Source organism: Lissotriton vulgaris, chromosome 9 (genome assembly GCF_964263255.1).
Source record: "Lissotriton vulgaris chromosome 9, aLisVul1.2, whole genome shotgun sequence".
In the NCBI taxonomy this organism is placed as follows: domain Eukaryota; kingdom Metazoa; phylum Chordata; class Amphibia; order Caudata; family Salamandridae; genus Lissotriton; species Lissotriton vulgaris.
The window spans coordinates 903,990,645-904,013,865 of record NC_141697.1 but is presented as its reverse complement, the minus strand read 5'-3'; the positions used below and the strand labels follow the sequence as shown (position 1 = coordinate 904,013,865).

General features: G+C 47.8%; 1 protein-coding gene across 1 annotated transcript in view; it reads left to right on the top strand.

Moving 5' to 3' along the window:
- The first annotated feature begins 2,689 nt into the window (after positions 1-2,689).
- The window catches only part of LOC147692475 (E3 SUMO-protein ligase ZBED1-like), an 83,824-nt gene continuing 63,292 nt past the window's right edge, over positions 2,690-23,221 (top strand). Inside the window, exon 1 of the mRNA XM_086938683.1 lies at positions 2,690-2,796. The gene's annotated coding sequence lies outside the window, so the exon portion shown is untranslated. The remainder of the gene's footprint in view (positions 2,797-23,221) is intronic.

Sequence of the window (23,221 nt, the reverse complement as noted above, 5' to 3'; positions counted from 1 at the left end):
TTTTGTGTGAGTATATGAGTGGGTGAGTGAATAATGTGAACAAGGGCAACTTGTGCAGTTAATAATTAGTGGTGGATTGCCTTATTGAAACGACGAATACAAAAAGAGGGAGCGCACAAAGCTGTCCTAAGTACAACCACTGCGTTGTTACAACGCGAACCATTACATCGCAAGTCGTTTCAAAGACTTGCTGTAGGGGGCGCACTGGTGTTGGATTTACAATCCAACACCTTCCCTGCTGTTGAACAAACTGGAGTACGAATAGTAAATTATACGATTCCTAAGTCTAGTGCGCCCCATACAACAAGACATTGAAACGACTTGCAATGTAATAGTTTGCGTTGTAACAACGCAGTCTTGGTAACGAATGCGTTGTAAAGGCATCTGATATAAAGGTATGTTTTCACCAATGAAATGCCCCTAGAGAGAAAACTAAAATGGTAATGAAGTTAATTCATTACCATTTTATTTTTCTTCACCCCGTCCTGAACGGAGAGTCAGGACAGGGGCGGGGCTGTTACTGACTGGCAGCAACAGAGTGAGCAGTGCACTTTCAAGTTACAGTGCACATGTCTTTTGGGCTGGCCATCTTGTGACGGCCAGCCACACATGGGTACTTTAACCCTCTCTAAGCCAGCTGTCCTAAAACAGCTAGGTTAGAGAAAGTCAAAGCCTCCAGGGCACTGTGGCACGCTCAGTGAGCCCGCTCCCACCATTCCTAGCACTGCTCTCGTGCTGGTGAAAGCAGCGCTAGGATTGGCGAAGGTAGTTTGGAGCCAGACTGCCTGCCTTGAGGAGAGAAGACCATTGAGGAGGACGTCGCGCTCGCAGGAATATGCCTTTAATTTAAAAAATCTTATGTCCCACCCGCCCTACCAACCTCGGGACATGCCAGCTGCCACTGCCTAAGTGTGCGGCACAAGGAAAGAAGAACAAAGAGGGTGCACACTCATTTCAAAACCCACATATTGATGGTAATGAAAATATTTTTGTAGTTGCATTCATATGCATGTATCACATTGATAGTTTAACTCAAATTAGAGCATTTCAAATCAAACACCAAAACTATAAGATGATGTTTATAAATGCAATGTTTGTGACAACCTACAACAGTTCTTGAGATAAAAATTGACCTTTAAGACTCTACCCCATAACTTTGCACCCACTATTCCAATCTTCACAAGACTGCCAAAAATGAGAGAAGATCACATTTGTTGAGAGAAAACCCAATAATGATTGATTAATTAGTTAGACGTGCTAAAGTTAGTGGTCATCCGAAAAAAGCACTTTTCACTTGTACCTACAGTAGTAACCTTAACTAAGTTGTCGCAAATTAGGGATATCAGTAATTAATCAGAGCATCCCATTAATCCTGAACTGTAAACAACAGTTGCCATATCTTTTGACAGTCACAGGAAGCCAACATTTCAAAACAGCAACATAATTAAGTATAATCAAAGCCAATATCTCTGGAGTTGGCTATTAGTCCTTTGTCTTTGACAAAGCTTGTTTTATTTTGACATTTGTTTGCAAAATATATATCGTTGTGGAAGTTCTCTGGTTCTAGTTGATCCAAAAAGAACAACAGTCGCTAAATGCAAACATTGTTTTTTTTGTCTCAAAAAGCATATAGTCACGTAGGAGGCTCTAGCACTCAAGGGACCTACTTTGTGTGTGATGTGCTCCTTGTGAAAGGGCAGAATGATGTCACTAGGAGTCATTAACCAATGGCTGAAGTAGGCTGACCCACTGTCCCACAATGCCGGCTATAGTGTGAGAAAGAAAAATGTGAATGACACAATAACAGACCAATTGATGAAGAGGGCTGGCTGTAAGCCCCTATAAAGTAATTATAGTATACATATGATTTTAGTGAAATCAAATGGTCTTGGCTAACACCAGGTCTAAAACGAAAACATCCTTACTAACAGTAAAACACACTTAACCTATAAACCTTGTCGTAAAATAGCTGTAAATTTTCTATATTCTACCAATTATACTTGTTCAATAAGTATGTTCAGTTTGATTAAAAAAACGTTGTTATGCCTTCCAGCGCAAATTATACCAGATCCCTGTGTACTACATAAATGCCTCTAATGCAACCTAGTGCGTCTGGTGACGTTAATGCACTGTTTTTTCTTTGGGGTTGTTGTTTGTTTGGTCGTAATTAGTAGTATTGTAGGGTTGTGACTCCAGATAACCTCTGATCTGCCCTTACAATACCATTAGTAACCCAAACTACATGACAAACCCGTTTGCTTCGGTGATATTAAGTTGGTTGAAGCTCCTTTTAATGAAAAATGTTGCATACAGAACAAAAGAATTCTGTCAGACATTTGTGACTCAAGTTTGCTATTAACCCTGAGATGAGTTAATGATAATGATCAGAAGCGGAAGTGCAGCGTATTTACGTATTTTGGTGCATAAACTGTCCGCTTCTGAATATGTCTGAGAGCGATGGAGAAATGCCCCGAGTTGTGCGTGATTCTGCGCAGGACACCCCCTCTGCATTGCGCAGAGGCACGGGGCTCCCAGGAGTGCCGCGCTGTGTGCCAGGTCACGGCAGGTCTCCCTGCTGCTGCTGCTGCTGGACGCAGGGAGGAGCGCTGCCGCTGACATCACTCCTACTGCCCAGGCATCCCGGGCTATGTCTCCCCTCCCGCTTCCCGCGGCAGTGCGGACTTTTGAGAGGAACCCTTGCCGGATGACTTCCAGAGGAAAGGTTAGCTGGTACATTCTGCTGCACGGTGCAGCAGCTGCGGCCAGGCGGGGACCTGCCATGCCAACAAAGGAGCCGTGAGTACTCGAGGCTGGCATGGCATGGGGCCCCTTTCTCCGCGCCTTATGTTCTGCATGAGGGGTTGCATGCTATTCCGGATCGACCGAGGGCTTCTGATTGGTCGACAGTGCCCCTTTGGCAAATTTTCCACCGAAAACCTACTTGACATTGTCTGTGTGTTGTTGTTATCTGTGCATCACCTGCGCCAACATGCTTAGTTCCCTGTGCAATCAATTAGCAGCGTAGTGCACTATGGTTGTTGTAGTCTCGAGTTATATCTAGAGCACCACATATGTTATTATTTGGAGCCCCTAGTGACAGCAGAACAACCCCATGTTTCATTTCCCTTAACCCCAATAACAACAGTGCTTTGCGCCCCGGTTTGCTTTAAAAGTCGTAATGCTTATTTTGACAGGCCATCCCCGTTCATTTACAATAGGTTCATTATTTTTTGGCTTTGGAATAAATACACTTGGCACTTCTAGAAATGTCCGGGCATAGTGGTCGGGAGACAGGCGCTCTGAATAACACCGCGCGCAGAGATACCGGTCGCTTCCACCCCCTCCCGCTAGGGGCGCAGTGCCTAACGCATGTCACTAAGATGCAGACGCTTGACACGAAGACGTCAGTGGTGTATTCATGGTCAGGTCGATAAGTGATGGGGAGGGCACTGGCTGGCTCGTGCACGACGGATGAAATGTTGCCTCATAATTCATGCTTGCTTGATTTCATTTAAGCTTTTTTTTCTTGCAGAATGAATCCCAAAAGCTTAGGGTTTGAGCTCTTTGACTGGTCTAGGCTTTCCCCTCCTGACTGACACTCTTGTCAAGTGGGCTGGAGTCGCGTCAGAGCTGCCGGTCAGAATTCGTCGGACTGTCGCCATGCTGATGGTACAGGGAGGTTTGATTTTTACAGGTAGAACTTAGTAAGGGCCCGCAAGTCTCACAGTGCTTTAGGGGTCACTCACTGCAGTGGCACGCGTGGCGTGGAACAACTTCCCACTGAGACGACCGCGACCCGGAGCGCTGCCCCCAGGGAACACTAACTGGACGGGGGTCCGTGGAGTGTACCACTCTGTCGGGCGTGTGCACTTAGGTGCCGCGCGGTCCACACCACCCCGAGTGATTATTATAACCCCTAATTCAGAGAACGCTGAATTTCCGTACCTCCTGGGCGACCTCTCCTACCCCCAAGGGCGTTAACCCCGTATTTATCCCCCCCCCCCCCCCCCCCCCCCTCGAACGAGGGCTTCTGTGAGGGGTTCTGTCCGCGAGGTGATGGGATTTTACCCGCGGCGCGCGCATATTATTGAGAACTGTTGTCATTTAAGAGTCGGTCCGCAGTGCAGGCTGGGCGACGGAGTCAGGGCTCGTGCACAGTGGACGCTCCGAGGCTTCCAGCCTTTTCCACCATGTTCGCTCGTTGCAAGTCCGAGTTCCTCCCTTCAGTCAACGCTCATTGTCACAATCCAGTCCGTCCTTCGTGTTCTGTGTGGCGGGCCCGCGAGCTAGCTACACAGTGGTGCTGGCACAATTTTCAGAGTGGGACTAGTGTCTGCTGCCATTAATGTTACATCCCTGACTTCACGGAGATTGCTAAAAATCCAAGGGTCACACAAAGAACAAGTGTAGTCAGCAGGAGAGTGGTAAATGTGTGGTATGTAGCCAGTGGTGTATTTTGCACCTCACTATTGCAAATATAGCACTAAAGCATGGAGTGGTAGCACACTGTCGTTTATAGAAATGGTTAACCACTAACGACAATAAATGGAAATTAGGTTCAGCAAATATCTATCATTTGTACTTCACCAAGTAAAGTTTCATTATTTTTTTTTTATCCATCCTATTAAGATATTTTCCATCACACTTCAGAATGACAAAATATGAGCTTCATTTGTGCTTTCCTAGCTGATATATTTTTTACGTTTATTTATAGGTATTTAAATGTGTGTTACGAAAAAAATGATATCCTACAGTTTTTCCTTCTACACGAGCAAGACTATCAGATAGTTCATTTACAAAATTCCCTAACTTTGCAGTCAGAGAAAGGAAAGTAAACAGTAATCTACATGTTAAAAGTATAAATAGCAATTTGAGATAAGTCATAGTCTAACAACATTTACTGAAATGTTAGTTGCTCAACCATCTTCTGAACTTCAGCAAGTGTAGCCCCCACAGCAATCCAGCACCCCTTCTTCCAGCGCCTACGCTGCAACAAGTGCAAGCTTACTGCCTGGGGCATTCATTGCACGCTCAGTATTTTGAGATTTGGTGCACAGTAGCGCTGTGGGGTCCCATCCATGGTGACCACTCTGTGTCCTGGTTCCTTTGTGCTAGATTGAATCATTTGGGATCTTGTGCACACCCAATGTCGTGGAGACCTTTCTTCGTGCACACATAATATGGCGGGTCTCCTTATGCAGCAATGCCCTGTCTGGAATGCATGCTCAGCGCCACTGCGTCTTGTGCACAGTGAAACATTGGGGTTTTGTGCACACTCACTGTTCATGTGGTCCTTCGAAAACACACACTGAGAGCTGTGGGGTTCTCCAGTTCCTTCAAGCCAGCTGTACCTGATGGGATCCCGGTCACAGTGGCAGTGTGCCCCCTCAGTGACGAGTGAGTACTCCTGGCCCTAACTCTCTCTTAGTGAGGAGAGGCTGTTCTTGGGGGCAAGGCATTAATTTCAACGGTGAATCCTGAAAACTGGGATAAAAACCTGCCTGATGCGCAGGTAGAAATACAGCCATTTTGCTTTTGCTGGTGGTATTGGCACTTTTTTTTCTCAGGTGATGCTGTAACCATATTACTGATGCCTGAAAAGTGTGTAATATAAGTTGTTTAACAGCAGAAATATTATATCTACCACAGAGACAATATTGTGTGCAGAAACTGGCTCTGCACAAATCGAAAGGACTTCTCAGTATCCTGGGTTCTGCCTATGGTCAGTCAGAATCTTGGAGCCTAGACCTAAAAGTTATCTGAGGCCGTGCCTACTAAGTATTCTGCCCAGCCCCCTGCCCCATTCCACTTTCCTCTCCTGGGGACTTGTTTCTTCTGTATTGGACTTTTGAAACTATAACTACTGTAACCATGTGCCCTTTACCAAAGCACTCCTCCTCCCCCTATTGGGGAGGGATCCAGCATTTATTCCCTGGAGTCTCAAAGACCCCTCTGAGAGAGCCCACAGCATAAAGGGAGCGGCAAACAGCGGAGGTGTGGGAATGGCAACCCTTGCCAAAGCACTCCCTCGCCCCTTGTTGGGGGGCGATCCAGTATGTATGCCCTGGAGTCTCAGAGTCCCCTCTGAGAGAGTCCACAGCCGAAAGGGAGCCACACATAGAGGAGGTAAGGGAATTACACAATTTCCACTGGGATCACAGCATACCTGACGTTGGACACTGTTTTTCCTCCTCTCCCAGTTGTGCTAGTTTCTTTTACCCTCCCCCACTTCTTTCATTCTTTGTCAACCTCCCCAGCTCCTATCCCCTCTCCCCTGAATCTCTCCCCTTACCTGCTTTTTCCCTTGCATATATGTTTTTAGCGCATGTAACTAGGCTCCAGCAACTTGTAACTATGCTCTGAAACTGTGTAACTATGTAACTTGTAACTATGCTCTGAAACAATGCTTGTCCTCATGTAAATCCCTCTGATACCTCCAGGTCTAGCTAGCGCTATATAAAACGTTTCAAATAAGTATCCTTGGGCCCTGTAACTGGCAGATGGGGAAACTTGCAGATGGGTTTTATAAGCTTTAGCCGAGCTCTGCCACTTTTCACCTATACAGCTTCAAAGGGAGCAACAGGGAAGAAGGCTACGGAAGATCTTCTGGTGGATCCCCACCGAGACCAGGAAGACCGTCACCCAGGCCCTCGTCACCAGCCGACTGGACTACGGCAACGCCCTCTACGCCGGTACCACCGCCAAGCTCCAGAAGAGACTCCAGCGGATCCAGAACGCCTCAGCCAGACTCATCCTCGACATCCCACGAACCAGCCACATCACCGGACATCTGAGAGACCTTCACTGGCTCCCCGTCAACAAAAGAATCACCTTCCGCCTCCTCACCCACGCACACAAAGCCCTACACGACCAAGGCCCGAGCTACCTCAACAGCCGGATCAACTTCTACGCTCCCAAACGCCACCTCCGATCAGCCAACCACGCCCTCGCCGCCGTCCCCCGCATCCGAAGAGCGACCACAGGAGGAAGGTCCTTCTCCTACCTGGCCGCCAAGACCTGGAACTCCCTCCCTCCCGACCTGCGCCTGACCCAAGACCACCTCTCCTTCAGGAAGAAGCTGAAGACCTGGCTGTTCGAGCAGTAGCGCCCCCCCCCCCCCAGCGCCTTGAGACCCTACGGGTATGTAGCGCGCTATATAAGTGTCACTGATTGATTGATTGAAGGCCTACTTGAAATGCCCTTTCACTGGCCAATTGTAGTGCCGCTTTCAGAGACTTAACAATGCCAGAGATACTGCACAGGGCAGAAGGTGCCAACTAGGAGTTGTAATGGTAGTGGTAGCATCTGCGATTCCTGGTTTTCCCTATAATACCCCAGGGCTAACCTTCCTACCATTATTCTTAGGGCAAGATGGCAATACTGGAAGGGAAGAGCCCTGGACTTTTCTGAAGTATTCACTCCTTAGCTTTCCAGTACCCTCAGCACACTAGCAGCAGTTAAGTGGCTGGTGAAGGGCCAGGGGTGGGACAAGAGATCAAGCGCGGGTGGAGGGGGCACAAAAGAGTTTGCCGAAATGAATAAGGACCATAACATGGTAACTTATGAAAAGGTAATTCAGAAAGATGTAGAAAAAACCTGAGAAGCTAAGTAAAAAGTAATATATAGTTCTCATCAGTTTCCCATAAAGTCAACAAAAGCCCATAAAAAGAGATCCATGCCTATGGGAGACCACTGGAGTACGCAGGTGGAGATGCTGTTGACTAACACAACAAAATTCTAGGTGGTTTTTAGTTGATCTAACCATGCATTAAGGAAAAGCTGGCTTCAGTCTTTGTTATTTTTCATGAGAAAACTGTGGCCAAGTATGCACGCTCCATGTGCTGGTGTTGTGGAGTCCCATGCACGAGCCATCATTTGTAGCAACTCCTGCTGAAACAGACTTGATTTATTTTATTTAATTTATTTAACAGATTTCTAGAGCGCATGGCTGCCCGTGAGCGTCCCAGCGCTAAGTGACAAGAAACCTACTGCAGAGGGGTCTTACGGGAATAGCCATGTTTTGAGCGCTCTACGGAATGAGAGCAGGTTGGGTTGGGCTCTGATGTTAGGGGGGAGAGTGTTCCAGAGTTTGGATGAGTTGTATGAGAACAGTCGCCCACCTGAACGTGCTTTTTTGATTCTGGGTATGGAGGCAAGGTTACAGTTAGAGGAGCGGAGAGTTCTTGTGGTAGTATGGGGTGTAATCAAGTTTTGTAATATTGGTGGGGCCTTGCCGTGGAGAATTTTGTAGGTGGTACAGAGAGCCTTGAACTTTATTCGTTCGTGTACGGGGAGCCAATGTAGAGCAGCAAGAGCTGGTTTGGCTGAGCAGCGGCGGTTGGTTCCTGTGAGAATGCGCGCTGCCGCGTTTTGTACTGTCTGAAGTTTAGACAGTACTTTTTTGGGGGCCCCCAGGTACAATGCATTACCGTAGTCCAGGCGGGACAGCACCAGGCCATGGACTAGGAGTTTGCGGGAGTGTGCAGGGAGAAGAGGTAGGACCTTTCTAGCTGATCTTAAGAGGCCATGGCAAGTTCCCGCTGTTTTCCTTGCTTGAGCAGAGAAGTTGAGGCCTTCATGTAGCCATATGCCCAGGCTTTTAATTTCATGTTTCGGGGCGGGGGGAGGTCCCTTGATGGGTGGCCATAGGGAAGAGGGGTTGTAGAGAGATTTGTTTCCTAGGATCATTATTTCCGTTTTGTCGTTGTTCAGTTTGAGGTGGGAAAGGTTCATCCATTTAGTTATTTCGGTGAGGCAGGTTTGAAGGTTGGGAAGAGAGTGATCTTGCTGGCTGAGGGATACCACGATTTGAGTGTCGTCGGCGTAGGTTAGGAGTTTGATCCCATAAGGGGAGACGACTTTCTCAAGGGGGGACATGTAAACATTAAAAAGGGTCGGGCTCAGGGAGGAGCCCTGAGGGACCCCACATCCGACGGCCGTAGGCTTGGACGTGAATTTTCCGTCTGCCACCCGGAAAGACCCGTTCTCTAGGAAGGATTTGAGCCTGGTCAGGACCGTTCCTGCAATTCCAAGGTCCTCGAGCCTGTGGACCAGAGTAGAGTGGTTGACGGTGTCGAAGGCAGCGCTTAGGTCCAGGAGGATCACTGCCACTGATCCTCCTGTGTCCATGATTTTCCTTGCTTCCTCGACTACCGCCAAAATTGCAGTTTCAGTACTCTGGCCTGGTCTAAATCCTGTTTGGGAGGGTTCAAGCAGACCTTTAGTTTCAAGGTGGGAAGAGAGGCTGTGGTTGACGTATTTCTCCGCTATTTTACTAATGCCTGGAAGCAGGGAGATCGGTCTGTAGTTGCCCAGTTCTAAAGGATCCAAGTGCGGTTTTTTAATCAGTGCCTTCACCATTGCTTGATGAACTCTAAAAGCTGTTGGCTAGTCACTATTGCAGCCGATCTATGGTGGAAGGCTGCCCATCAGGTATTTGCTGTGGCTTCCACAGGCTCATCTTTCTGATACCCCAGATCCAGCAGCAGGACAACACAAGTCCACATTGCTTTAGTAGCAGTACACGGTGAAGGAGTTCTGTGGGACAGCAAAATATCTGAGTGGGGCTGCAATGGTGAGGAGGCTGGGGATGTTCTGCCTTTCCCAGATCAAGATTATTGTCTCCCCATGGCCACTGGATGAAGCTCAAACACTAACAAAGTTTTTCCTCAATGGAATTTTACCACATAACAAATGGCCGCTGCACAGTACTGTCGCTAAGAGAGTTGATTTTGTTTGGGACAATATGTCCCTGAGGACCAGATGGACACTTCAGCTGGTCTTTTCTTCTGCAGTCCATTTCTTAGGATCTCTGGTATGGAAGTGCATCGGGAAGATCTCCAAGCGCTCGACACTGAAGAAGAAGGGGGGTTCCAAAGGCCGGAGGGGCACAACAGATCCTGTCGGCATGATACACCGTCTGTCCCAGGTCTTCCTTGCAAGGAGTCGGGCCTCGGAAATAATAACAATTCCTGACGTGAATCTTGGCACCTTGGGGAGGCCGGTACTAGCCCCACCTAGGGCATGAAAAATTGATGCAGACAAAATCACTCATCAAGTGACTTAGTGAAGTTATTAGTTATATCATATAAGAGGTCTCCCACTCGATCTGGTTTTTCTAAGTAGGCCTGAAATTCCCTTTAGCATTTCCCTTTCTCAAAATTAGTGCAAATATAATGTACAGTATACAATACAGTGGTGTGGGCCTGAGTGAATCACTGGTTAGGTGCCCTGACAAATGACTGACTTTGCTCCTACCCTACCGGCCTTTCATAAAGGATGCTGGAGTGCGAATGATGATTCCTAAGCTCTGCTGGTGTATGAATGAATGAATGACACGTGACTTGTTATAGTGCAAACAGCGGACTGAACAAGGTATCCAGGCGCTAGATAAACTACAGTTGATTTAGCTCTTTTAGAGGTGGCAAAAGACTCAGCCAGGTCTACCTCTAAATGACTGGCTGAACGTACGGACAGCTCGGCCAGTGATCCAACGGTGGTAGAGCTGGGTTTACTCCCTCAAGTGTCAGAATCGCTTCTAAAAGTTGGACAGGGCGGAGAGTCAGAGAGAGTCCTGACACCTGACCTGACTCTCAGCCATTCCGTTTCACCTTTCAGAGGTGATCTTGACACGTCTCTTCTTCTACTGCTCTATCAGCTTTTCATAGCCGTGAAATGCAATTCGTTTACGGCATGACAAGAGAAACAAGTAAATGGCTGTATTAAGTTCAAGTAAGTTGATACAGAAATAGCATTTTGTGGCCATCTTTCCAGACTGCTTGAGTAAAGCTTACACCAGAAGTTACATTCAAGTAACTGACAACTGTCCTCTTCAGGCTTCCGTTTCGTTCTGCAGAATTTCCTGAAGTTCAAATGGAAACTCTCTCTTTCATGCTAATGACAACAGCTAATTAACACTATTTTTCTCATCTTTACACTTGTGTGAACCAGTACAGTACAGACAAACACACAACCAATATGTTTCATATTTAAATCAGTAATAATTGCTATACAAGCCACTGTGATTAATATCAACCAACATGTGTAATATGCAAGTGAATTGCATTTAAGCCTGTTTGGCGCCTCATATTACATTGACGATAGTGGGGAGCAGAGAGAATGTGGTCCATACAAGCTTTTAGTTTTTTCCTGCACCAATGGTTGTGTTAAGGAGGCAATAAAATCCAAGAGCAACTAGAGTACCCCTCGTTCGGCTATTTCTAAGCCTCTCCTATTTGGAGACAAGAAACATCTTCTCCAAGCTAATCGGAGCAGAGGTTAAAACCTCTACCAAGGCAAGCATGGACACCTCCCAGAAGTCCGGTTGGTGGTCACTTTACTTGAGCCATCTGGGCATTCTGGGCTTTGGCGAGCCATGGGCTACAAAGTCTCGCTTTCCCAATGGTGCAACTTTCAAGCCTGTAAGTGAGCACTAACAAGTGGCATGCGCTACATTTGAGACCTCTCTAACCTCCAGAGGGGGCTGGTGTAAGTTGCCACCACATAGGAAATTTCTAGTCCAAGCCAAAATTACCGCTGAGAATCTCCAGGACCCAGATGCTCTGCTCCTAGCAGAACAGACTGTCGGTACAATCAATGCAGCCTTCGCCTGGGAGGCCTTTCAGACCCCTGTTTGTGTACAAGACCCTGCCTAACAAGGACCGGTCACGTGCACTCCCTCCATTGCATCCCTTCCTAGGTAGATCTCCAACCTTCATCTTCTCATACCCCAGAGAAGTTATCAGTTGTTGGCACTGGGCTGCAGCCTTGCAGTGCCACCTTGCGCTAAGGCAACCTCTAGATATGAGACCATGTTTAAAGTTGACGTAAGCTAGTGACAGTAATTTACCCAGTGTGATGGAAAACCACTAAGGGAACAAGCTATTTTGCTTGTTGAGGTGCCCACCTCTAGCGCTCTGATACCCGATTTGGGTCAAGACGCGCTATATAAAACAAAAAATAGGGTTCAGAGACGGGCTCTTGCAAGGCTGACGTGCTAAAGTGCTTCTACCGTGCAGACTAACTGCAATCCACAGTGCATCCGTGATGTCACAGGGTTCCAAACATTGGACCCCATGTTTGCTAACTATGATAGGGTCAGGCCAACCATGCAGATCGACGCGTACATTCCTTGTCATGGGATTTCATGCACTATTGATCCTATCTAAAGTGTGGGCTTGTTTTTGTGTTGTTCTCTTTGCCATGTCCAGGACTTTATGGTTCTGCCCATGGTGCACAATCGCTAATGAATGGTCCTGTCCGCTGTAAACGCTATGTTAGGTGCCCTATGCCCCCATCTGCAGATAGGTGTCATACGGTCTCATTTTTTATGGGAATAGAATGATGTGGTCTCGCTTAGAGTGCACACTTGGTCTTTGGAGCAGCAACTGTGCAAACCACAACCACATACACAGTACAAGATTCCTTCAGGTGTAGTATATAGTACATACATCAGCAACAGCGTGACCTGGGAGGGACAGGGCAGCGTTTTTAGTTTGTCCCTTTACTGTAACATCAGCTTAGGAGGCCCTGCTGCTATAAACATGGTGGTGAACATGGCAGAGAGTAGCAAGGCAAAAGCAACTTAAGTAAAATCTAGGTTGCACCTCCATATAGTCAAACAAATGTCTACTATGGTGCAGGTAAATGTGACCTGTACTGTCAGCTTATGTATACATGGCACTCTTAGTATCTATAAATACGATTAATTACTCAAACTAAACAACCCTGCCACAGTCTCATTGTGTCTTTCATTTTTGCAATCTATAATTCATTAAAGCGCTTTTTTGTGCATTTGTTTGTAGAGTGTAAATCAGATACAATGCAATAGCTAATTCAAAATGTTACAAGAATATTCATGTTTACTATTCATCACTTTTCCTTCCCTCACCCTGATCTCGAAATCAGAAATCCAATATACAATGTAGTGCAAAACCAAATCAGGACTTCACTTATTTGGTTTCAGATACTGATCCCAGATTTTGACAAATTCTTCATGTCTCCCCTTCTATGTTTGTAGGTTTGTAATCTGGTTTTGTTTATAAGTCCATCTTCAGTTTTAATCCTGGAATCTTACCACTCTTCCAATAGCTTCTGTGGCCAAGGCAGATAGACATCTATTAGTTAATAGCTGTTTTGTAAATTTGTGGAATAGAATCATTAAAAATGGAGGATTAGGTCTGCCCTTGTGACCATGTTCAAATTAAAACTGAATTGTGTTCTACAATTCTCTTTCATTTTCACAATCCTGGAGTGACAGCGAGTCCCTTCTCTTGTACAACCATTCAAGCATGTTTTTAAAAGCCTCATTCTACATGCTAGGCATCCAATACATCCGTCAGCAATACCTTCGTACTACTCACCGTGCCTAGATTTGCAGTCCTCCCAAAGATGGCTTTCAATTCTTACGAAAAAATAACTTGGTGAGGGTCCAAGGGCCAGATTAACGACCCCTAACAGACACGTGCCCTAATACTGCATATACATAACAAAATATGTCTGTGGGTCAGAAAATAAAAGATAGGGTTCTACTGTGTAACCAAATATGTAGCACAACCAAGGCAGACCAACGAGTAACTAGTGCAAAAGTGTGACAGAACGCACTAAATTCCTTGAGTAGGAAAAAAGTACCCATCAGTTCCCGTTCGGTACCGCCCTATTCACCATCTGGGCTCTCTTAACCCCAGAGGGACGCCGGGTGTACAGACGGTCAGAGCGGTGCTCCACACACCTGAGCTGCGCCAGGTGGGGTGAGGTAATTTCCTCCTACCAATAGCTTTTTGGAGGAGATTGAGCAAGACCTGAAAACTATACAGGTGACAACTTTTATTATTATTGCAGTAGCTGTTAATACTTTGGTCCTGAAGAAGGCAGTGGCGTAACTCCTGCCACATTTGCCGAAACATGTCGACCCTCCTTGCAGGCAGATATATTGTTAAATCTGTCAGTTTCCTATATTTTTAATATTGGGAGAATTGAGAGACACAATTAAAATTGCTTATTTCTACTCTATTCTACCCAATTTTATATCACTTCACTCCTTTTTCTACTTCACACCCATGAACTACAATTCAGTTACCCTGGTGTACTAATTTTTCCAGTTCCACCCTTTTTCAATAAATTCCATCTTGCTTTGATTGTCTGTCACATAAAACATCTAGTGGCAGACCACATTTTCTCCTGGGTTAGGAGAGCCCAGATGATGAATAGAGCGGTGTAGGAAGGTGGACATCTGACTATGGTTACCCCCAAACTTTTTGCCTGGTGTTTAGCTGTTTTTTTACATAGTTTGCCTGGGAACCTGCTATTCAGGGCCCCAGGCTGATTGCTCTCTCCTTAAAATGGACTCCATGTACCTTAGGTGCATACACAATCAAACTGGTTCACCTGATTGGCCCCTGTAACAGTGTACCCTAGGTACCCAGGGCATAGGTGTTTCCAAGGCCTACCTGGGGCTGCAGCATGTATTGTGCCACCCCTGACCTGGCCTCCATATTTGACACAACTGGCTGATCACTCAGCTGGGGTAAGTTGGTGTAATCACCTCTTACTTAGATATAGTATCCCTATATCTAACCTTCACTGGACACATATGTTCCTATCAGCCACTCCTATGGAAGGCCTCATCAATCCTGGAGGCAGAGTGCTTGGAAATATGTGAGATGGTGCTCTAGCATGAGCTGAGCCTGTCTGCAGCTGTCGGGAACCACTCCCTTAGCTATTCCAGGATATTGCCATACCATATACTCTTAAGTGCATTATAATCCTCGCGGTTATATGCTAACTTTGGTTTGGCTTTATCAAAACATGTCGAGTAAGGTGTCATACGATTTGGAATACTATCCCCTCGACAGTTCTGTCAACGGGGATAGCATTCCACCCTTCTAGAGGGACACGACATGTGTGTAGCCTTAACCCCGGTTAAAGTTAACCAGAGCCTCAGCGTCACAAAATGGATGCTGCCACCACAGACACAAGTCTGGAGTCCTTCCAGCGAGGAAGGCTTGGACAAAGGGTTTCCTGCCTTGGGAGGTGCAAGCACCACCCCAGACAGGATTTTGTGTATTGGGTAGGACAGGGCTGAATAGCATCAGACATGCCCGGGGCACACAAGGTGTCCCCGTGCATAAGCCAGTCCAAACCGGTTCTGGGACTATCCAGACCCAGGCCTGGCGAGGAGCTGGACAAAGGAAAGGGGGTGTAACTGCCCCCTTTCCTGGTCCCACCCAGAGGAGGGGCCTAGCAGGTGATCCACCCCTCAGATTGGGAATAAGAGTGGGAGCAGTGCCAGAGCACCTCAGATCATCCTGAATCAACTTGAAACTAAGAAGCCGACTGGACTTCGACATTCTGTTGCACAGAAGACTGAAGAGTATCTCCCTTGTGGCCTAGGAGTGGCCACCCTGTGAACACAGGTACCAACCAGCGACTCGACGTCTGCTTTGCTGGAGCCCGAGCCCAGAGTCTGACAAGACCCAGACTCCCAGACTTCTCACAGCCCGATCCACAGTCCCTGCAAAGAAGGGACCCGTGGAGGCACCGAGAGACGTGGGACCGGACCTCTTGGAAGACACTCGAAAAGCTGACTGCGCAGCATCAGAGGCACCCTCGACGTTGTGCTTTGGGGACTGAGAACCCCCACCACCGAGCAGCCCTTGCACTGAAGATCAGCCCCCCAGCATCTCCACGATCTGCATGGGGCCCTTTTGCATTGTGCCACTCGACGCGCCATCCCGGCCACTAGCCACGCGGGCAGCGGCCATCTTGGCGATGAAACCGACAAACTACACTGCGGGTCTGGTTGCTCCAGACTCGCCCTCGCTCCTGTAAAAAGGAGCACTCTCTCTGACCTTGCTGGTCCGAGTGATAAGCCTTTTTTGATTCCTGCGTGGCTTGCATTAGCCAAGGCCTGTTTGCTTCAATCAAGTTGCCGACACCGCCAACAGCGAGAAGCATGCGTGGGACAGCTCGTGATCGACTCCTAGATGTCCTCGACCCCTGGTGTTTACGTGGCTGCAGAGAGAAGCTACACCTCAACGCCTGTTTGCACCCGACATTGCCTGGTTCCAATCTGGTTCCACGGTAGTCACTGGCTAGTGACTTTGAACATTGTCCCCTCTGCTTTCAGGTCTTCACAACTTCAGATCCACCCTTGGATCCACCAGAACTCTTCACATCGAGCCGCCTGCAGCATCTTCAGCTCCAAGCACCATCGACCAGCGTGACGAAACCCGACACTACTTCGACCCTATGCATCCGCTTCCTGTGGGTGAGGTAACTCAGCAATGCCAGTGTTCCCACACTGGTACACACCTCTAGGGCCCGTGTCTCAAGTTTCAGCTTTCTAGGTCACTCAGAAGGTTCCTAACTAACTAACTCTATAACTTTTACGCACCATAGACATTGCATTGGTGAGTGCGTGCACTTTAAACACTGCACCCGAGTCCCGCGGGCCTTTCCCGACTTAGTCACTGCTAGTCCCGATCAGCTCCAGCGATTCCCAAGGCCCTAGGCCTGTTTCCTTTTCGATTGGTATCTCTTATACCACTTTCTTAGTATATGGTTTAGGTGGCCCCTAGGGCTCATCCATATTGTGCAACTTTTGTGTATTTTAAACTGTGTTTTGTTTAACGCTTGTGCTTCTGTGCTCATAAAGAGTTCAGGGGATATTTGTAGTTAGTAAATATATATATATATTCAATATATATCTGTGTGGTGTCCTTTCATCTGTTATTCAAGGGGGTTGTGTATGGTAATACAGCTGGCTTCACATGCCTTTCAGAGTTTAGCCTAAGACTGCTTTGTCCACGTTAACACTAGGATAACTGGTCTATAAGGTTGACTTACAACCGATCATCATAAGGGTTGCTTGGCATGATACAAGGTGATCACTAGAACTAGTGAGCATCATATATCAGGCCAACTTCTCACATTGGTGAGCAGCGGATTGGGATCTGAGCTTGCTGTTGTTTTAACATTACAATCTTTGAGAGTATCATTTGAAAGATCATACAGGTACCTGTTAGGTACATATAAAACAAGACTAGTATACTTAAGTTCTACTGAACTTAGTTGTTGTAGAGGATAGGGAGTAGCACACCCTGACTACAACTACTAGATAGGTTTAGTAGGTAAACACCAGTGTAGGTAGATTGCAACATATCCACCCACACTAGAGCAATGTCTGGAGCAGAGGGGTCCAGTGGACTTACTCCTGTTGAGAGTGACCCTCCAGGGGCACCATCCAAATTTGCTACCTTTTCCTTTAAGGAACTAAGGCAGCTTTGTTCCTTAAGGGGTCTGAAGACAGGGCCATCCCCTACTACAGACCACCTTAGAGAGAGCTTTGACCAGTCTGAGACTCTAAAGACCTCTAAAGCAGACCCCACAGGGAATGCTGAAGGAGGCTCTCCTTCTGAAGATGACAATACTGATGCCCCTGTCCCTATAGTCCAGGTAGATGAGGATGACCAAGTCACTGGAGCTCCTCAGGTAGATGTGGAGGAGGAAGAAGAAGAGGAGACAGAGGGGGGGGGTGCAGTGATTATGATGATGGCAGAAATAGTCAGGTGCTAGTCAGCAGGCTTAACCAGACTAACTTAAGTGTATTTGGCACTGAAGCAAGGATGACCTTGCCCAGACACCCAAGTGGACTTAACCAGGAGCGTAGGAGGAGGAGGAATCACTCAGGTGACTCCAATACCACCCAGGCTTCTAGAGGTTCTCATGGTCACTCCAGAAGGGAGATGACTAGTCCTCAGAGAAGGGAACATGAGGCCAAAATGAGAGAGGCTGAACTTAGGATCCAGAGACAAGAATTAGAGGTTTCCCTGGCCCAAGAGAAACTTGCTAGAGCAAGACAGCCTAGAGAGAGTGAATTAGGATCCACTGGTGGCAGCACTATCCCTAAGGATAAAGACAGGTCTTTTGATACCAGAAACCTGAGTAAGATTGTGCCCCCCATACAACGATGGGGATGATATCCACAAATGGATGACTGCACTTGAGAGAGCCTGCAGAGTACAGCAGATCCTTCAGGAGCAGTGGGCAGCAATCTTGTGGCTCTCCTTTGAAGGTAGAGGCCGAGACAGACTCCTCACAGTTAGTGATGGGGATTCTAGAAACTACATGGTCCTGAAGAGAGCTCTGATTGATGGGTTAGGCTTAACCACTGAACAGTACAGGTTAATGTTCAGAGACACCCAGAAGACACAGACTCAGGACTGGTCTGAATTTGTTGAATGTGCCACTAAGGCTCTGGAGGGCTGGTTGCTGGGAAGTAACGTTACTGACTATACAGGATTGTATAATTTAATTATGAGAGAGCAAATCTTAAGTAATTGTCAAAATCAGCTTCTACATCAGCACCTGGTTGACTCTGATCTGACCTCCCCACAAGAATTGGGTAGGAGGGCAGACAAATGGGTCAGAACCAGGATCAGGCCTAAGAACCAGGGTGGTGACCAAAAGAAAGAGACTACCAAGCCTTAAGAGAAGGGTGGGGATAAAAGTAAGGAAAAGACTTCCCCAGGGCCCCAAAACTCCAAGAATGGGGGTGGGTCCCAAGACACTTCTTCAACCCAGAAAAAGCCTTATTGTCATACCTGTAAACAGGTTGGGCATTACAAAACAGACAGCTGTTGTCCCAAGAATGGCAATAAAGAGAATATACCTCCAAAGCCAGCTCCAACACCTCCTGTTACTGCCAGCAGTAATCCCCCAGGAAGTGGGAGTACACCCAGGAATCTGGGTGGGTTTACTTTTGGAGCTCAGGCGGATTCTGGCCTAACCAGGTCCCCTACCTCAGATACTCGTGTCTATGAGACTGGCATGGGGTTTGTCAATTTCACTGCTTGCCCAAACACTTTGAGCAAGTATAGACAGGAGCCCCTCATCATTGGCTTGAAAGGTGAGGCCTTCAGAGATACAGGGGCTAGCATCACCATGGTGGCTGAATGTCTAGTCCCCTCAAGGCAACTTTTACCTGATGCCAAATATCAGGTGACAAACATTGATGGCATAGAAACCAAACATCCCATGGCAGTAGTCAATCTTAGCTGGGGAGGTGTCACTGGCCCAAAGAGAGTGGCAGTGTCAGCAAACGTGTCTGTAGATTGCCTACTTGGTAATGATTTGGAAATCTCAGCCTGGGCTGAGGTTGAACAGCAAACCCATTCTAGAATGGTAAATCTCCATGGAAAGGTTAGTGGGGCTGTGATGGCCACAGCCCCAATCCAAGATGTCTTTCCTGAAAAGGTTGGGAGGGCTGAGCAAATCTCAGCCCCGTCTTTAGCTAACTTCTCTCCTGAAAAGATTAGCAGAGCTGTTATGATAACAGCCCATACCCAAACTGAGTCTCCTCCTGAAAAGGTTGGTGGGGCTGTGATGGCCACAGCCCAAACTCAAACTGATATATCGGTAGTAAAGCCTGAAATGATGGATCACTCCACCCAAACTGAGAGCATGGAGGAGGAAGATAAATCTCCCCCTCACCAGACATTAGGAAAGGATCAGCCTCCTCAGGGAACTGATCTTACCCCTGATGAAGGAGCTACCCGAGAGGTCGTTAGGCCTGGCCTGGCAGAGCCTCTGATGGCAGTGGACCCTTCTCAGGTGGGACCCAGTCTGGAGCAGGTAACCTGCCCCTCTCTACCTTGCCTTACTCAGCCCAGGCTGCAGAGGACAAGAAGGACAGTGAGCCCCAAAGGGCCCCCTGTCAAAAAAAGCACCCCCATCAACAGATTAGGGGCACCGAAACTAGTAGCCCTAGTGAGGTGAAAACTTTAAAGACTCCTGAGGGAGCCCCCTTAAAAGTAGTTAGGGACCTCCCACAGATGGATTCTGTTGGGCACAGCCAAACCTGGGACCCCAAGGGCCCAAACCTGAACTATCCCTCCAGTAAGCCAACAAGAGGGACCCAGCCTCCAGCTTTAGGTAGCCAGAGGTTGACCCTGAGAGCACAGTGCAACTCAGTCAAAGAAAGAAAGGCACACATGGTGGAGAGTGATTGGAGGAAGCTGAGCCCTACAGAGGAAACTCACTTCAGTACTCCATCTCAACACCAGCCTTTGACTTTGCAAAGACACACCACAGGTAGAGATTCCCTATGGTGGAGACCCTCAGATACCCTTAGGGTGAGGGATTGCTTAGTGGACCATGAGGCAGGGGGTTACCAAGCCAGAGCTGGTACTTCCTTATAAGGCCACTTAGGCAATATAGGCTTACCTGGTCAAGGATAGCCTTATCTCCTTTCGTTTTTTTGGTTATGTAGGAAGGTGGACATCTGACTATGGTTACCCCCAAACTGTTTGCCTGGTGTTTAGCTGGTTTTTGACATAGTTGGCCTGGGATCCTGCTATTAAGGGCCCCAGGCTGATTGCTCTCTCCTTAAAATGGACTCCATGTACCTTAGGTGCATACACAATTGGAACTGGTTCACCTTATTGGCCCCTGTAACTTTGTACCCTAGGTACCCAGGGCATAGGTGTTTCCAAGGCCTACCAGGGACTGCAGCATGTATTGTGCCACCCCTGACCTGGCCTCCATATTTGACACAACTGGCTGATCACTCAGCTGGGGTAAGTTGGTGTAATCACCTCTTACTTAGATATAGTATCCCTATATCTAACCTTCACTGGACACATGTTCCTATCAGCCACTCCTTTGGAAGGCCTCATCAATCCTGGAGGCAGAGTGCTTGGAAATATGTGAGATGGTGCTCTAGCATGAGCTGAGCCTGTCTGCAGCTGTCAGGAACCACTCCCTTAGCTGTTCCGGGATATTGCCATACCATATACTCTTAAGTGCATTATAATCCTCGCGGTTATATGCTAACTTTGGTTTGGCTTTATCAAAACATGTCGAGTAAGGTGTCATACGATTTGGAATACTATCCCCTCGACAGTTCTGTTGACGGGGATAGCATTCCACCCTTCTAGAGGGACACGACATGTGTGTAGCCTTAACCCCGGTTAAAGTTAACCAGAGCCTCAGCGTCACAAAATGGACGCTGCCACCACAGACACAAGTCTGACCTCCTGCTTCTGGGAGTCCTTCCAGCGAGGAAGGCTTGGACAAAGGGTTTCCTGCCTTGGGAGGTGCGAGCACCACCCCAGACAGGATTTTGTGTATTGGGTAGGACAGGGCTGAATAGAATCAGACATGCCCGGGGCCCACAAGGTGTCCCCGTGCATAAGCCAGTCCAAACCGGTCCTGGGACTTTCCAGACCCAGGCCTGGCGAGGAGCTGGACAAAGGAAAGGGGGTGTAACCGCCCTCCTTCCTGGTCCCACCCAGAGGAGGGACCCAGCAGGTGATCCACCCCTCAGATTGGGAATAAGAGTGGGAGCAGTGCCAGAGCACCTCAGATCATCCTGAATCAACTTGAAACTAAGAAGCCGACTGGACTTCGACATTCTGCTGCACAGAAGACTGAAGAGTATCTCCCTTGTGGCCTAGGAGTGGCCACCCTGTGAACACAGGTACCAACCAGCGACTCGACGTCTGCTTTGACGCCGCCTCCCACCGGAGCCCGAGCCCAAAGCCTGACAAGACCCAAAATCCCAGACTTCTCACAGCCCGATCCACAGTCCCTGCAAAGAAGGGACCCGTGGAGGCACCGAGAGACTTGGGACCGGACCTCTTGGAAGACACTCGAAAAGCTGACTGCGCAGCATCAGAGGCACCCTCGACGTTGTGCTTTGGGGACTGAAAACCCCCACCACCGAGCAGCCCTTGCACCGAAGATCAGCCCCCAGCATCTCCACGATCTGCGTGGGGCCCTTTTACATTATGCCACTCGACGCGCCATCCCGGCCACTAGCCACGTGGTCAGCGGCCATCTTGGCGACGAAACCGACAAACTACACTGCGGGTCTGGTTGCTCCAGGCTTGCCCTCGCTCCTGTAAAAAGGAGCACTCGCTCTGACCTTGCTGGTCCGAGTGATAAGCCTTTTTCGATTCCTGCGTGGCTTGCATTAGCCAAGGCCTGTTTGCATCAATCAAGTTGCTGACACCGCCAACAGCGAGAAGCCTGCGTGGGACAGCTCGTGATCGACTCCTGGACGTCCTCGACCCCTGGTGTCCACGTGGCTGCAGAGAGAAGCTACACCTCAACGCCTGTTTGCACCCGACATCGCCTGGTTCCAATCTGGTTCCACGGTAGTCACTGGCTAGTGACTTTGAACATTGTCCCCTCTGCTTTCAGGTATTCACAACTTCAGATCCACCCTTGGATCCACCAGAACTCTTCACATCGAGCCGCCTGCAGCATCTTCCGCTCCAAGCACCATCGACCAGCGTGACGAAACCCGACACTACTTCGACCCTATGCACCCGCTTCCTGTGGGTGAGGTAACTCAGCAACGCCAGTGTTCCCACACTGGTACTCACCTCTAGGGCCTGTGTCCAAGTTTCAGCTTTCTAGGTCACTCGGAAGGTTCCTAACTAACTAACTCTATAACTTTTACGCACCATAGACATTGCATTGGTGAGTGCGTGCACTTTAAACACTGCACCCGAGTCCCGCGGGCCTTTCCCGACTTAGTCACTGCTAGTCTCGATCAGCTCCAGCAATTCCCAAGGCCCTAGGTCTGTTTCCTTTTCGATTGGTATCTCTTATACCACTTTCTTAGTATATGGTTTAGGTGGCCCCTAGGGCTCATCCATATTGTGCAACGTTTGTGTATTTTAAACTGTGTTTTGTTTAACGCTTGTGCTTCTGTGCTCATAAAGAGTTCAGGGGATATTTGTAGTTAATAAATATATATATATTTTCAATATATATCTGTGTGGTGTCCTTTCATCTGTTATTCAAGGGGGTTGTGTATGGTAATACAGCTGGCTTCGCATGCCTTTCAGAGTTTAGCCTAAGACGGCTTTGTCCACGTTACCACTAGGATAACTGGTCTATAAGGTTGACTTACAACCGATCATCATAAGGGTTGCTTGGCATGATACAAGGTGATCACTAGAACTAGTGAGCATCATATATCAGGCCAACTTCTCACAGGCGGTACCGAATGGGAACTGATGGGTACTTTTTTCCTACTCAAGGAATTTAGTGCGTTCTGTCACACTTTTGCACTAGTCACTCGTTGGTCTGCCTTGGTTGAGCTACATATTTGGTTACACAGTAGAACCCTATCTTTTCTTTTCAATTCTTACCCCTCAGCTTCCATATGTAGTTTCTGTTCTTGTTTAATAATTATCCCTAGGCTATGTGA